Source organism: Nycticebus coucang, chromosome 14, assembly GCF_027406575.1.
Source record: "Nycticebus coucang isolate mNycCou1 chromosome 14, mNycCou1.pri, whole genome shotgun sequence".
Taxonomy (NCBI): domain Eukaryota; kingdom Metazoa; phylum Chordata; class Mammalia; order Primates; family Lorisidae; genus Nycticebus; species Nycticebus coucang.
In genome coordinates this window covers 93,505,230-93,510,046 of record NC_069793.1, presented here as the reverse complement: position 1 = coordinate 93,510,046, position 4,817 = coordinate 93,505,230, and the positions used below count along the sequence as shown (strand labels likewise).

The window sequence follows — 4,817 nt, the reverse complement described above, 5'->3', positions numbered from 1 at the left end:
CTGATCATTTGATTGTGTGGATTTAAACTACAATTTAAACTTCACTTTTAAAGTTTCCTCTCGTCTCTGGATGTGATTCCCAGGATCAGCATGTGATTCCTAAAAATGCATCCAGGCCTATCTTGACACTTTGTAGTTTGTTCACCTTAGGAATTCAGAACACAACAAGGGTCAAGAGCCTGGAACACGTTCTGGGATGGATAACAATGGATGCCTAATTCTGTTTGGACCACTGATAAAAAACGATTTTCATTTCATTTTTAGAGTTTCCATAATTGTAGCAATTATCTCTGACAGATTTTTGTTCACACTTACTTGGATAAAGTTGTCTGGAGCTCCTGGGGGGCTGTGTCAAACTGGGACTGCGATAACTGAGAGGGCATAAAATGTCCTTTTCTTTTGAGTAAGCGCTCATTTCAGATGAGCTCAAATGACCCAGTGAGATGGATCACCAAGAGCTGGACTTCATCTGGCTTTTCTTCCTTTCCCAACTCCTCACACTTCGGAACTGCACCAGCTTTTCCTCGTATTACGATGTCTCGGTACATTTCCTTCAGGGCTGAGCAGGCTAGAACCACACCCTGTCCTGAGGCCACATCTCTTAGTAAAATGTCACGCAAGTTGCAGAGCCGTGGAAGCCTGTCCTTGGATGCCAGCTGGGCGCCCACTGTCCATCCTGCCAACCTTTCACTCCTTGCGTCCTCGCAGGCACCTCCTACCAAGGGTTTTCCCGCCCAAGTCGCTGGAGCCTCCCGGTTTCACAGATGGAGAGCCCGGATCGCCGAGGGGGTCCCGGCCAGGCGCCCGGGGACCAGCAGGTTGGTGGGTAGGAGGAGCAGCAGGTGCCTCGGCTTCTCACCTGCGAGGGAAGGCGAGGTCTCCCCAGGGTTCCTCATCCCTGGTGCCCGCCCACCCCGCGACCTGCCCACCTACCTCCCCGAGCCCCTCACGCCCAGCGGCAGCAGCACAGGCGCTGCAGTGGCCCAGGCCACTCCTCTTGTTTGTTTTTTTGTTTGTTTTTTGTTTGTTTGTTTGTCTGTTTTGAGACAGAGTCTCACTCTGTCACCTTGGATAGAGTGCCACAGCCTCAAAACTGATAGCCCAGGCCACTCCTCTTGTTTTTGTTTTTGTTTTTGTTGGAGACAGAGTCCAGATCTCACTCTGTCACCTTGGGTAGAGTGCCACAGCCTCATAGCTGACAGCAACCTCAAACTCTTGATTAGGCTCAAGCAATCCTCTTATCTCAGCCTCCTGAGTAGCTGAAACTACAGGCCCCCACCACAACACCCAGCTAGTTTTCTATTTTTAGTAGATATGGGGTCCTGCTCTTGCTCAAGCTGGTCTCAAACTGCTGAGCTCAAGCGATCCTCCAGCCTCTGCCTTCCTGAGTGCTGGGATCACAGGTATGAGCCACCATGGCTGGCCTATTGTGTCATTTTAATAGAGAAAACCTGCAGACCCTCTAGTTGGGAGGGGAGCAGGCATGGGGGAAGAAAAGGAAGTGTTGGGGGCTGAGACTTGAGCGCTAACTGTGGCTTCCCTCTGGCTGCCTGCCTTTCAGTCTGCTTGCTGGATTTACGTGACAGCCTCTACAGAAGTCTCCTCCACGTCCTTCAAGCCCCAGTCTAAAGCTTGCTCCCATCTGCCATCTCTAAGACAACCCTCTGACTCTAAAGACAGCTGTAACTTTATCCAGACAACGTATTATCCCGTGCACATTACCCATGTACATCTGCAATGTGCATGGTTGTCCCTGTGACCCAGGCTTCCTCCCGCCTCCTCTGTCTCATGTCTTCACCATCCATCCCGACTCCAAGAGAAGACCCCTGGCTGCCCCCAGAGCCAGGTCTCTGTGACCTTTCCCCTAAATGCCTGCTCTACCTGTAATTTGTTCTCCCTCCTTACACACTCTCCTCACCCCAGTCTATTTCAGACACAATGGCCAGGTTAGTTCTATAAACTCAGCTTAGATTGCTACATGGCTCAGAAGCCAAGGATGACTGCCCATTGCTGGCCTTTTGATGTCTAATTCCTGACCCTCCACCATTTGGTTTCACCTGCCGTTTCAACTTGCTTCTCTTTATGCATTCATGCTGATGCATCCAGAACCTTGCTATTCCCCACAAATAACACAAGAATTCTCATCTCAGCGCCTTCACTCTTTGTTCCTTCTGATCTCATTCTCATATGTCCCACTTTCAACGCTAAAATTCAATCTTTCAATGTTCATCTTGAGGGCCACTTTCTCCTTGAAGACTTTGAAGATCAATCCAATAGGAAATGATTGTTCCTTCTTTTAAATCTGACAGTGTGGACTTTTACTTCTCTAGTTAAAAATTCTCTTTCCTTTCTTATTATAGAGATTCTCAACTCATCATCAGAAAGTACCTGGGCTGCTTTCTAACATTGTGTAAGCCTGGGTCCCACCCTAGGGCTCCTGACTCCGTAGCTAGAAGGTAGCAGCATCAGTCAGTTCAGGCTTCTGTAATAAACCACCATACACTGAGCAGCTTACAAACAACAGACACCTGTTTACTTCTCACAGTTCTGATGGCTGGAAGTCTTAGACCTGGATGCCAGCATGTTTGTGACCTGATGAGGGCTCTTTTCCAGGTTGCAGACTGCCAACTTCTCATTGTAGCCTCAGGGGAAAGAAAGAGAGAGAGCTCCTTGGGGTCTCTTTTAAAAGGGCACTAATTCAATTCTAGGAAGATTCCTGACTAGTAGCAACTCTCAGCAAAGGCTCCTGACCAGATGGAGAAAAACTAGACGGAATTGGACTCCATGAAGCCAAAGGTAGGGAGCTGAGCCAAAAAAGAATTTTGGCAAGAACATTCAAGAAAACAAATGACAGGTACAAAGCCTATCCACTATAAGATGAGAGACCCCACCCCCAAGCAGAAAGCCCACTGAGGGCTCTCTGTGAGCAAGCAGGGAACAAAAGACCTCTCATTTTACCTCACTGGAGAGAGCTGCTAAACACCGGGCCTTGTTCTCCAGGGAGGTCCCACTTATGAACCTAGACACCACACCACCAGGCATAAAATGGAACACATATTTTCCCTCACAATTCCAAACTCCCAGTCCACCCTTGCCCCCTCACATGGTAGTCTGAAGTTCTGCCCCCTGCAGAGCATAGAGTGTTTGTTCTTTTCCTCAGAGACCTGGGCATAGTGTGGACCACCAAACATCAGAACATAATCTATGACTACTGGGGAAGAAAGAGAGCATGGGAAGAAAGGGACACTGGGTGGGAGGAGGAGCAGTCCCATGGTTATGACTTTGCCTGGCCAATGGTGGTGTCGACCCTTGGTTTGGGCTGTTTTTGGTGGGAGGGGGTACAGAACTCCCGGCTCTAACAGTACCCACAAGTGGGAGAGTGGTTGTCTGGTGTGGACTGACTTTGGTGGGTGAGGCTGGTTCCTGGCCCCAGCTGGGCCAGTGAGCAGAGGCTTGCCAGGGCAAGGGCATGGTCCCCTGACTCCAACAGAGCCGGCAAGCCTCCAGGTGTGGACTGAGACTTGCGGGCAGGGGCATGGTCTCCTGACTCCATCTGGGCCAGCCAGCAGAGGCTTGCTGGATATGGACTGAGACCTGGGGGTGGGGGAATGGTTCTCCTGACTCCTATCGGGCTGGTGAGCAGAGGCTTGCTGGGTAACTGACAATGGCAGGTAGGGGCACGGTCCATGGTTCCAACTGACCAGGCAAGCAGAGAAGCAAACACCAGTGTGGACTGAGTCTGGTGGGCAGGAGCATGGACCCCTGGCTCCAATTGTACTGTTGGAGACCCTTATATCCCTCTCTGTTGATCAGGGTTTGTACTGCCTGAGACAATTTGATTGGAACTCATGTCTGGGGCTGTCCACTTGGGAACACTCTGAAGTTGACCTTTGAAGTTCAACTATTAGTTCAGATATTAAACTGAAAAGGACAGATACTACACTTGATCCTAGCCAAAAGCCCGAGAAGCAAATGAAATTCCATACTGGAAAAGAACTGAAGGGTGGGGGCAGGATGCCACTTAAACCTAATACCATGGCTTCTTAGGATAAGGTAGAGGTTGGCTGACACCAAAACAGAGCTAGCTTGTGCTATCTCACCAACTAGGTCCTCAGAGCCTCCAGCCAAAACTCTGAAAGGGGTCTTTGTAAGTCTGTAGGGGATAAGCTGCAATTACAAAGCCTAGTGCTTTGGTAAGGGCATGATTATCTCTACTACCTGGGAACCCCAATTCAATCTCACCCTACTAGTTCTAATAACCAAACAGTGGAAAATAAACATGGAGTGGAACCAAAGGAAGAACTCTGGCAACACGAATAACCAGAGTAGATCAATCCCCCCAAGGAATGACAAAGGAAATACAACTGAAGATACCATGCATAGACAAATGGCTGAAATGTCAGAAATCGAATTCAGAATATGGATGGCAAATAAGATGAATAAAATAGAAGAAAAGTTAGAAATTGAAATCCAAAGAGTAGTTCTAAAGCAGTCTCAAGAAATTAATGAATTCAAAGACAAAGTCACCAAAGATACTGACATAATGAGAAAAGAGATAGCAGAGCCTAAGGAAATAAAAAAGTTAGTTGAGGAGCTCTAAAATATGGTAGAATCCCTCAGCAGTAGTGTTGACCAGGCAGAAGAAAGGATCTCTGAAATTGAAGACAAATCCTTTGAACATTCCCAAATGCTCAAAGAGGCAGACAAATGGAGAGTAAAAACTGATTATTCCCTGAGAGAGTTGTGGGATCACTCCAAAAGATCAAACATTTGTCTTATAGGAATTCCTGAAGGAGAAGAGGATCGTCCTAAGGGTA

The 4,817-nt window shown here is 48.1% G+C and overlaps 2 pseudogenes; both read right to left on the bottom strand.

Annotated features, from left to right (window-relative positions):
- Nucleotides 1-249: 249 nt before the first annotated feature.
- LOC128564551 (probable gluconokinase) lies at nucleotides 250-896 on the bottom strand (annotated as a pseudogene).
- Nucleotides 897-3,878: 2,982 nt separating this feature from the next.
- LOC128566271 (uncharacterized) lies at nucleotides 3,879-3,973 on the bottom strand (annotated as a pseudogene).
- Nucleotides 3,974-4,817: the final 844 nt, after the last annotated feature.